The sequence below is a fragment of the Papilio xuthus genome, unplaced genomic scaffold (assembly GCF_000836235.2).
Source record: "Papilio xuthus unplaced genomic scaffold, Pxut_1.1 DF826159.1, whole genome shotgun sequence".
Taxonomy (NCBI): domain Eukaryota; kingdom Metazoa; phylum Arthropoda; class Insecta; order Lepidoptera; family Papilionidae; genus Papilio; species Papilio xuthus.
The window spans coordinates 2546174-2558776 of NW_013532490.1; the positions used below are offsets into that span (position 1 = coordinate 2546174).

Consider the following 12603-nt stretch of genomic DNA (forward strand, 5'->3'; position numbering starts at 1 on the left):
TTTACAACTAAATGCTTTTATCAATTTAGAAAACACGTTATGCATTCGTTCATGTTCAATTCTTTTTTTAACTTAATTTTCTAGATAGATCTTCTGTCATATACAATATTTGTCGTCATTTATCACACATAATGTTTGGAGAGAAAACAAAAATAGATTAAGACTTAGGATACTTTTCTCAGACAGATCCTTATTCCTACAGAGGGTCGGCATAGTATGTACTCCATCTCTGTCAGCCGTCATATCGGAATCTACGTCCTTCTTACGCATATCCTCTTTCACACAATCCATCCATACTTTCTTTGGTCTTCCTTTACCTTTGTAGTTATCTACATTAGAATACTTAAGTCTTAGAAATTAATATTAAAATATATATAATAGAAAACTGTGTATGAAATATAAGCAATTTGTTTACATTCTAAACATAAAAGTTAAATGTCTTAATGTTAATTAATTAATTTTCATTTACATTGCCTTCCGACATCTGTCAAAGCTGACAGTTCGGTTTGAAGGTTGAGTTACTTCAGTTGCGCGAGCTTTAATTCACCAGAATAATTTTGGCCGGTGTGAAATTGAGTGGGATAGACCGCATTTACACCGATCCTTGTAATGGCGTTCAAAATAATGTCATCAAGAACCGAGGTCAAGCGTCTTTATAACTCAATGTGACACATGGCTTCAATTTAGCGGCCCTCTGAATTATATAGTTTCATTATCAGCCAGTATTATTGAAGATGGAAAACGTCAGGTGGTTAAGGGCAAGAAATATTACGAAAATCGAATTTTTTGTACATTAATGATATTATTTATCATAAATTCTTTATTTTTATAGTTTATTCACGGGAACGTTAATCCTACGGGAATGTCAATGAGACTATAAATTTTAAATGTTATTTCGTTCTTTTTTTTTGTTTAATATAAACGAAATATTCCTGTTATATCTATGCTAATATTATAGAGAGGAAAGGTTTGACTGCATTGAATAGACTCCGAAACTACTGAACCGATTTGAAAAATTCTTTCACTGTTGGGAAGGTGTATGTTCAGTTAAATATTAATAGATTTTTTTAGACTTGAATACCGCGCTGACAATCGCTGGCAACTTACAAATGATTATATCGTATCAAGTGTTTTCTCTTTTGTAAAGTCCACCGCTATTCCTTTTGTCATAGGACTTTCTCCTTCTATTGTACTATCATCTCTCTCTCACTCTCTGTCACTCTCAATAAGTACTTATGTAATCAACTAAACGTGTCAAAGAAAATGAAAATCCGACGCATCCTGTACAACGAAATAAATCGGGGCGTATAACATTATGCGTAAGCGACGCGACGATTATAAATGTAGAAACTGGAACAGATTCGCTTTGCTGTAAACATACGGCAACTGTTTATTTAACAAAATACGAGTATTTGTCAAAGTCAGTTGACAAATCTATTCGATTAGAAATGAATAAGCGAAATTTTGCAGTATTTACACTATACTAGCTGTCGCCCGCGACTCCATCCGCGCTGGATTAATAAATACGTCTACATATGTGTTTTAAGGGTTCCGTACCTCATAGGGAATAGATACCGTACCTTATAGGATCACTTTGTTATCCATCCGTCTGACTGTTAAGACCCTTTTATTAAAAAATGCCTGAAGGTATCAAGCTGGAATTTATTTCAGACTATTTTCTACGTCTATGCCAAATTTCAACGGGATCTGTTCAGCCGCTGTGGAGATACCTTCAAACAAACATCAATCCATCCGTCTATCCATCTATCTAAGAATAGGCATTTATAATATTAGGAAGATAAGAAGTAAGATAATATTACAAATATAACAAGGAGTATTAGGTTCTGGAAAGAACTTATTAGAAAAATTTACAAAATAAGATTTCAGGTCTCTACCTGATATCTCTATATCAGAGTCAAGTTCTCCGGGATACTTTTCTGTCACTACAAACAGTATTATTAACTCGTAAACTTTTTATTTATTAAATGGCGTATTAAATGCGTAATTATACGATATTTTAGTCATCGATAAATCACAAACAGTCCAGAATAATATTTGACAAACGAATATTTAACTTACGGCCAACTATTTACAAAACTCGTGTGTAAATAATTTTTCGTCACCGCAAAATTCAATACGAATAAACATAACAGAAATAATCGGGGTCGTTCATCGTCAACGAGGCATTGCGAGAGATAACTAAAGCCAAGAATTTCAGGCGCAACACGCATCCGTTTAAATTTTTGGATAATTATATAGCCAACTATACAATCTTCTAGACATTTTCATATTATATAAGTTAAATAAGCTATATCCGTTCATACGACCTCACGGAGGAAGTCAAATTCAACTCAAAATTATGTCGACTAAGCCTTATGTAGTAATCCAGGACTGGGTAATAAACTGTAGATTAATTTAACGTAACTCTTTATAAAATTGTAACTATTCAATGCTATTTCCATGAACCGAAAAAGTAGCAAAGAGAATCGGGAATGATAATTTGTTTCGGGAAAATCTATCGACGATGGAAACGACCAAATATTAGAAAACTAAATTATATTATAAATGTATTAACTTTCTTATGTAATGTGTAGACAGATTCAGTGTAGTAACAAGTAAAAAAAATTGGCACTGACTATGATGACTGACTACATTAAAATCGAATCAATCTAGATAAACTATTGAATTCATTTTTATAATAATGCCAACAATGCTATCAATTGTAACGCAATAAATTTTATCAAGTACTATTAATGTTTGTGAAGATTTATATAACAATCGTTTTGTTTTAATAAAATGAATTGTCGGAAGACAAATATTCTTCAACGCGTGTTTTATATTCCTTACTAGCTGTCTCCCCGCGACTCCATCCGCGCGGCTTTTATTTTGGTTTTATATCATTAGGTGGCAAACGAGCGTGCGGCTACCTTAAATCGCTGAAATAGCGAAGTAATCGTTGCTCATAGACATACGCAATTTCATTTGCGTGGCCTACGTAAAAAAACATAATTAGTAGCTTATGTGTTCTTCGAGATTATGTTCTACATCTATGCCAAATTTCTGCATTACCCATGCAGCTGTTCTGAAGTTACCTTTAAACAACATCCATTATTTTTAATATTTGTAAGAAATAAGATATATTTAATTCTAAAAAGCTTTCTAACCTCGAAAAAGGTCCTTTACTTTATAAAAAATTGCTTAAATTGGTTCATATTAAATAGAAAATATAGACTGAAATATTGGTGTACATTTCTAATCGATGGTTTCTGAGGCCAAAAGTATAAAAGTCATCTCTTTCATTACCTTTCAGAATGCCTTTCATTTTCTTTGAAAAAACTAAGATAACAATTTTGTACAGGGATTTTGGTCTTTGAAACCAACGATAAATCACACAACAAATACATATTACTGTGAGTTACCAAAACACTAGTCATCTTGCTCATTGTCTTTAAAAGAAACAAAGATATCGACATGTTTCTGTTAAGTTGTTTCAGCTATTCAGCTTTAACAAATTGACTATATGACACGCTGTTACATTGTAAGAATGATTAAAATATTGAAATCATTTGCAATATTAGAAACAGCTATAATTTATACTAAACGGCGCAATAAATCTTGAAATATAATCTATCCTTTGATTGCGAAGTTGTTTATAGCATTGCTTAAACAAAGTACGGCATCAATCTGTACATTTTGAAACTTTAACAGTGGTAGAGCCCGCTTTAACATCTTCGCACGAATTGGCCTGACTGGCCCGGTGAAATACCACGACCACACAGAAGACAGGCGTGAAGTGGAAGCAATTCCGCGTTTCGTCTGATGAGTGTGCGTCCCGGAGGCTTAATTTAGTCCTCTTTCTCATCCTACTCTTTTTCTTATAAGGAAAGGATGGGAAGTGGAAGTGGACCTTCCGAATGAGAGGATGCATAGAAATGTTTTCTTTCTGTGCATCCTCTCCTCCGTCAATTAAAGGTAGGCAACGCATATGCAATAGCGTATGTCTATGGGCAACGGTCACTTCGCTATTTCAGCGATTACAGGTGGCCGCACGCTCGTTTGCCACCTTATGATATAAAAAAAACTTATTTTTCGGAAAGTTGATATCAACAACTAACTACTAATCTTATATTCATAATATAGTAATTAAGCGGTTTCACAGCGTGGATTTCTTGTACTAAATTTACTCTTATAGTCTCCCATTTAACAACCCTGAGTAATATATTTATGAATATTAATTAAGTTAATCATATAGTCAGCTAACCGGATAAGACTTCAAGATACTTTTTTTATAACCTCGTTGTAACTATTTATATATAAATCAGAGTAATTAAAACGAAGATATAATACCTAACATTGGAAACTACTTCAAGGTAGATCCCCATCGTCAGCTTAGATTTATGTCCCCACTGAGGGGTTATGTGCCTATCCAAGTTAGGCGGTCTAGACCATAGTCAACCATGCTGGCCCAGTGAAGTTGACTGCACACATCTTTGAATATACAGGTTGCATTCCTTCATCATAAGAACGTAGAATATATGTACATATGAAATTCGAAAATCGAACCTGGGCTAGGTTGCCGTTCAGTCCGCTCAAGTGCTTAATAACTTCACCACCGATCCTAGTAAGAAATAATATTTTAGCCGCTTTCTATATTTTCAAACATATATTATTAGTATAATATATAGATTTAGCAAACTTAAAATACAAAAATTTGGCTCACACATCTGAAAAAAACATATTTTATAACGTAACAACACGCAACTTATGAGTTTTGGTAAAAAATAGTCGAGCGCCTCAATGGACGAGCGCAGAGAAATGTTAAATTCTCTTAAAGATGTTATAATTTCATTTATATCTTACACGTGGGTGTTATTAATATGCTATGTTTAAGAAAAGGAGGTTTTATTCAGATTTTCATACCATTTTATAATTTCGTTAACACGTTGTGGACAGTCTTATTTCTCTGATTCGAATTGTTACGCAACCAGTAAAATTTTGTCTAACTTACATTTTACATACTTTAAATTTTATTCTTTTGACGTATGTTCCTTATGTTATAAAATATAAATTTATTTGAGAGAGTATCTTGGTTAAATAAAAAATAATATTAAAGGTAAATATTAAGTGATGTACGTGTGTTAAAAATATGTAGTGAAAAAACATATGCCGTAGAATCAAACGCCTGTCTCGTCTATTGTTCGCTACGACAATAGAATCGAACGAGCGATGTCTACGAACGTAGCACATTCGTAGCACTCAATATTCGTTTGTTTTTAAAAATGTAATTAAATAAAAACTTGTATAGTGTTTAGTGTATACCTAAAATATTTTGACAAAATAAAATAATAAAAAAACTATAAAAGCTCGTACTCCCGCCATTTCGATTTTTAAAACACCAACCGTTAAAATTTAATTTTACCGAACACTTTTTAAACCACTTTTCACTGGCCACTTTTTTTTTATTTTAAATTTTAAAATATGACTCCAGAGCACCGCACAGCTGTACGCGCGACTTATGACTAGGCGGTTGCCGCTCCCGCGTAGTAACATCCAAAGTAAGTATTTATTTATATATTTTATTATAATTACGTTTATTTTTTAACGTTTTTCAACACTTGCCATTTTGTGACAAATACTGACCCAGATTGTCTTTTATGCAGTTCTGTCTTTTTGATGAACCTTTTTTTGTTAACGAGGCGTTGATTAGTTTTTTTTAAAATAATATTTCAAAACTATAATTAATAAAGGTCTAAAAAATTTAACTGACGCTTTCTAGATATCAAAACTTAATTTATTATTTAATATATATTAGTAAAAATTGTATGTATTAAAACATTTAAAAGATTTCATAATTAGCATCTTCATCTTTCGGTTTAAATAACATTTGTTTGAAATTGTTAAAAGTAAATACATTTTAGGAACAATTTGTAGACTAATTTTATGCAACTGTAGAATTCCAGTGACAATTTTTTTGCAATATATTTAATCTATGACAGCTCTAAAAATGACAGCTTTGGATTGAATATTCTCAAAGACATTCCATAGAGTTTAATGTTGATTTATTTAAAGATACGGCATGTCTATATTATTCTAATAGCAACATAACTGTAATCATAATTATATCTTCTTATTAAATACTTAAAGAATACTTTTGTACTTTATTAATCCTGTTTTGTGTGACGTCACAGTAGGGTATCAATACAACCTATTTTTTTCTTTAATTTATTAACTAAATTAAAAAGTATGAACTCTATATCAAATAGTATTTGTACAAGGTTCAGTACACTAGCGAGACCGCAGATAAAAGCTAGTAAAAATATTTTTATAACCAAATCTCATTGTCAAAGGGGCAACGAACTTTAATAATTTATGATGATACGCAAAATTATAATGTTTTCTATTTAAAAATGTATGTATAATCAAATATTAATTATTCGAAACACTTGCGTAGTTTCAATCAAATAAAAATAATGCAATGCTGATTTATATTTGGCGTAATTTACGACAATTCAAATGTGACTCGTTTTAATATCTGACTCGTCTCTAGCTACAAAAGTATGGACTACTAGTTGTCCCACGCAACTCTGTCCGCGCGGTATTAAAAAATAATAATTGGTAGTCTAGACTATAAGGATGATTCTTTGAAGGTTTCTCCAGAACGGCTGCTTGGGTCGCGCTTTAATTTAACATACATGTAGAACATAGCTTGGAAGAACACATAGGGTACTAATTAAGTTATTTTTTACTTCCGCGTATACGGAATCGCGGGCGACAGCTAGTATTTTAATAAACACAAGGCAATAGACTTTATAAATCGATGTTTACTCACCGCAAGAGATGTTAAATCACCTTGCGAATGCTTGGGACATTTCCAAAAGAGGCTGTAGTTATTAATATTATGTAAATCGAAACAAATATACATTTACTTAACATGGAGTTTATAATTTGCGTGAATTCTAGACAAGACTAAAAATGAAAATCAATTTCACTCAGAATTGTTAAAAAAAACTGAACCAAGCCTGAATATTGCAAATATTTTTATATCAAGTTATAAATAATTAAGTAATCCTACAGATAGTATTTAATTATATTTCACGAAGAAGATTGTAGTTATAGGATGTTTTACGTTAACGCCATTGGATTCGATCCTATCCAAAAAGGGCGCTAGCGCATACAATGTAACGTTATCTTTTCCAGTGTATTCTATTGAAATTCCGAGTGATATATGATTTTCAATCCATCCCGCCAAGATGTTTGGATCTTGGCTGTCACCCTGTAATTCTGTAACGCCCCACCTGCCGGCAACTCTCTGTGCCAAATGTGTACACTTGCATATTTCCAGTTGCAATTTACTGGAAGATAATTTATTTGAATTTAGATTTATTACTAATGAATTTCTGAGAAATCGATAATTAATTATTCGATCCAATAATCTTTGTAATATTATGAATGCGAATGTTTAGATGGATGGATATATGTTTGTTGTGAAGGTATTTCTAGAACGGCTGAAGGGATGGATGAAAAAACACATAGGCTACTAATTTTGTTTTTTTTTTTAATTCCGCGCGGACGTAGTACCGTGCGTACGCTAGTACATTAATAAAGTTTACCAAGTGTACTAAAGTAACTATAAAACGCAATATTTTTTACATATTGAAGCAAGAAAAAAAATAAAAAAAGGAATTAAATAAAAAGCAATACTTTACTTTTCAGAAAGTCAGTAAATTTAGAATTCAAAATTAATTGCATACTTTTTTAATTTAGGATGATTATTTCACACAAAGGAGAGAACAACAATAGCCTGGCCTCCCGCCAAAAATTGTAAGCGCCATATTGATCTTGTTAATTAGTCTTATTTTTTAATGTCCGCGTGACAATTAAAAGCACTTTTTAATTCCATTACACATCTTTAAAAAATTACTAAACCTAAATCAATCATTCAAATAAAATTTATGGTGAATTTTGTAAGGGGTGTTTATAAAAGGCGGTGTCATCGGGTGGACTAATCTTACTAATATTATAAATGCGAACGTTAAGATGGATGGATGGATCCAAATCAGTTGAACGAAATTTGGCATGTATATAGAACATAGTCTGGAAGAACACATAGGCTACTATTATTATTTTTTTTAATTCCGCGCGGACGGAGTCGCGGGCGACAACTAGTTGATTTATAAAGATTATATTACATTTCAAACCTGTTATATGAATCTACCTACTATTTGATCATTAAATATTCTCTGTACCGAAATACTTATTATTATCAGACGCTACAGTTTTACAATGCAATTATAGAGTTTGATAAGAAGGTAATATTGAAAACATCTCTCTTAGACTGTTTTAGTTAGTTCAGTGGTTCTAGAATAGTTAACAAGATACAGGACATTAAATAACCACAGTCGTAGGCAAATTTAACTCAGAAATATTTTTCAATAAATCATTTCCTGATATAATTTTGAATTATTAAAAAATTATGAAGTATACGCCAGCAAGTGGCGCTATGACTCAAAAGATAGATTCGCGGGGAATGCGAAATTTTTCATTACTTTGAGTCAATGCCAAAATATAAGTACATGTAAGTAGAAAATATCGAAGTATAATTTCTTATATTCCTTATTTAACGGCTTAAAACTAATGAAATTAATATTTTCCTTCACTTGAGTGTTTATTAACCCTTATTGTGGCATTTATTTTTTGTAGAAAAACTAAAAAAGGTCTAAAAATGTAATGTGTTAATAAAATTAAGTTAAAAATTATTTTAGAGTGATCGTATATTTTTATAAAGTTGTATGTATGGGTGTAACATAAGGGTTAAGGCTCTAATTGTACTAATATTTTACGTGTATGAAGTAACCATCTATGTTTTCCTGAACTAGTATACATTGCCTTATTAAGATACATGTCCACTGGCATAAAATTAACAAGAAATGTCACTGTCCCTATCCCACTAAGTCCACACAGGTCTTCATACTCCAAAATGATCTCAGATTTTTCATCCAGCAGTAATTTGCGATATTTATGATTCCAGCCCTCAACCGCGAGCGAGCTAAAATTATACGCTCCCACTGAATCACACGGGGATCGGAAATTTCAAACGCAACGTCTAGCTGATCCCACCCACGCAAGTTATTAACAACTTTCCCCAGTCTCTTGGCAAATAACAAATATAATACGACCTTTTTATTATAAACTTGTGGTTTAAATATCAAGATAAGCTTCGCCACCTGTCACAATGATCTATCATAGTAATCGAATTAATTTATTTACGATAACTGTAGTTAAAAAAAAACGTTTAGATGGATGGATGTATGTTTCAAGGTATCTCGAGAACGTCTGTATGGATATCACTGAAACATTGCATAGATGTAGAACATAGTTTGAAAGAACACATACTCGTAAGCTACTAATTAAGTTTTTTTTAATACCGAGCAGACAGTCGTGAGCGACATCTAATAAACTCTGCAATTAACAGTTCAACTCTCTTGATTTATTGCCTAAATGGCTGATAATCTCCCTATAATATAATAATCTCCCGATAATCCCCTTAAATAACAATATAATTTAGAAGATCTAAAAATGATGAGGAGAATATCGATATATTATGTTTACTTATTTCACCACTGTTCACCAAAACATGACCTTTGGATCACCAAAACCCATTAACGCTTTTGTCATAATGTCTAAAATTAACAAGCTGTATATTACGCGGTGTTTATTGCATATTTCACTGCTATGATCGTTGACAGTTATAATTGAAAGAATGAAATATATCAAATACGTCTGAAAATACGCCTGATTGATGTGTTACCATCACTATGAATTGCCTAGTTATACACAATAAAAGGAAAGGTATACTTCCTTTAAATACTTATAACAACTGTTAGGAAGATAATCCAAAAATGAGCCAGTGTATTGACTCAACACTAGCCTTACTAAATGTCGACGTTTATGTCCCCTCACTATTCATTCTGACACTGGACTTTGTAACGAAAGCACGTCATTCGCGCCACATGATTATAACTAATAATGTCTAAAACAACGGTGTTTTAGAAAAATAAATGAGAATCAACGCAGGACTTCAGTTTCAAGATTACATGATCGAAATTGGCAAGAAAAATATGTGATGAGATAATAATTAGAGTATAATATATATCCTTTCATATGTCTGCCGCAACAAAACCAAGAATGGTTTAATAAATATGCTTAAAACATGTAACTTTCTTCAGTTGGTAATCGAAGTATACGATGATCACTACGTAGCGATAAGAGCTTTTGTTCAATTTATAGTGTTATTATACATTGTACTAGCCGTCGCCCGCGATTCTGTCCGCGTGTAATTAAAAAAAAACTCAATAAGTAGCCTATGTGTTCTTCCAGACTATACTCCACATCTATGCCAAATTTCAGTGAGATCCGTTCAGCCGTTTCGGACATACCTTCGAACAAACCTCATCCATTTAAACACTCGCAATTTATAATACTAGTAAGATTTATGTTCCTCCCATGTAGGGTTGGCGTCAGCAGGCGGTCAGGTGTAAAAAATAAGCCAAAAGCTTAAGATAAAAACCTTGTGCGCCGAACGCACATAAGTGGAATAAGGCCAGGAAGAAGAACTTCAGTCGGTTGTCATTAATATCCTCTGAAACTGTAGATAAGTGAAAAAGAATATTTTCAACACAAACACGTGTAACCGAATGAGAAACGAATTCGCTGAGAACATTGACAAGGTCGCCTACTTCTGTCATAATTCTGATAATACGACGTGTGAAAAAAATTGTCAAGCGATGACGTTCGCCCGACTATAAGCTACGCGTCCGGCGATGCTCGTAAATCAACGCGTTTTATGTTGACACACCGCATTCCGTGTTTCCTCTACGTTATTGGAGTTAGAAACAACAGTTTTATAGCGTTTTCCAAGCAAATACTAGTTTGATGATTGTGATATATACCACAGTTTTTAAGGCTGCTTTGTCTTAGCCGTAAACATGTAATATTGAAGATACGTTAAAGAAGCTTAGATTATAATAATAATATAGGCGTACATTGAGGACAATCAAGTAAATTGTCACAATCTAGTCTTACTAGTAAAGTGTAGATTCTTTATAGTTTAAAATATAATAAAGCATTGAGACGAGTTCCCTTAAAATAATACATTTATTTTAATAATAGAGGAAACGGCGAATGAAATTGTGCGTAACCACATAACTGCTCTGGCGCTGTGATGTTTATTTCTGACGCCGTCAAGAAAACTAATCACCACACTTGCGTTGTTAGTCTCTTTAAAAACACCAACCAACATCCAGGGCAATGGGCACAAAGATATGTATAAAAAAAAGTAAGCTTTCAAAATTTATCAACGGTCGAGTTGGCCTGGATACTGAGACTGAATTTCAAACTTTATGTTGCAAACTTTCTCGATTTATTGACGATATAATTCCATAAAGATCGGACGAGCGCTGACAAAAGTAATCGGCGTATAATCTTTTTACTGGCATTGCACGTGTCTGTTGATAAAAATAAATTTTATTGTTATGAGTCAACCCTTACTGTAAATATCATTTTATATGTTTGTGCATGTTATATAGAAGTTTGTTTCTCAGTTTACACAAGTTTCACTCAAGTAAAAAAACGCGAATACATACGCATTATCAAATTAAATCTGTCTCTCAAATTGAAGACCTAGTATACATAGGACTGTAATTTATTAATTACAAGAGGTCGCCCGCTCCGTCCGCGCGGAGTTATACAAAAAAAAAACATAATAAGTAGGCTATGTGTTCTTCCAGACTATATTCTAGATGTGTGCCAAATTTAATCAAAATCCGTTCAGCCGTTCTGGAGATACCTTCAAACAAAAATCCATATATCCATCTAAACATTCGAATTTATAAAATTAGTACCAAGTAAGTAAGAAGTAAGATAAATTATAAAAATTTATGACTTTAATTCGGTACGATTTTCTTCCTAGATTTAAACTTTATCCGTAAAATATCATACTTATTAACCAACGTATTAACGTAAATATAAAAAACATATATTTTAAAGATGTTTCGTCTACGACAACCGGCTGACTAATCTAATATATTTATAAAAAAAAATATATAAACATGAACTTAAATATACCCTTAATAACACTAAGGTCAGTTGAACGATTTTAAAGATAAAATGGTGTAAGCATATCCCAACGTAATATCATCAACGTTGCGCTTATTATCTCAATATAAACAAATTCCGACACCTGCTGCCATAAAATATAACGCAAATCTGCGTCATTCATGCATCCGATACCTACTCCAATCTCGCTCCAGTCACATATTTTTAATATCTATTTATAAATTTCAATATATTTAGGGTTGGGAGATGTGGAACATATAAAAACTTACAAGAATTTTACAATTAAATTATTCAAAATTTCGTGAGACATTATAATAATACCAGTACCACTCATCCTGAAGGGCCCCCGATGGGCTCGAAACTAGTTGGTGCCGCCACCGGACGAATATACGTGAGTGTTTAGCCGTTTTTATATCACTTTAATATTACAATATTTGTAACGCCATAATAAAAACTACATAGATTTGCATAATGTAACAGTTTGATTGT

The 12603-nt window shown here is 32.5% G+C and overlaps 1 protein-coding gene across 6 annotated transcripts in view; it reads right to left on the reverse strand.

Moving 5' to 3' along the window:
• Window positions 1-12603, reverse strand: part of cher (filamin A protein cher) — a 54946-nt gene that overhangs the window by 25685 nt on the left and 16658 nt on the right. The window lies entirely within an intron of this gene.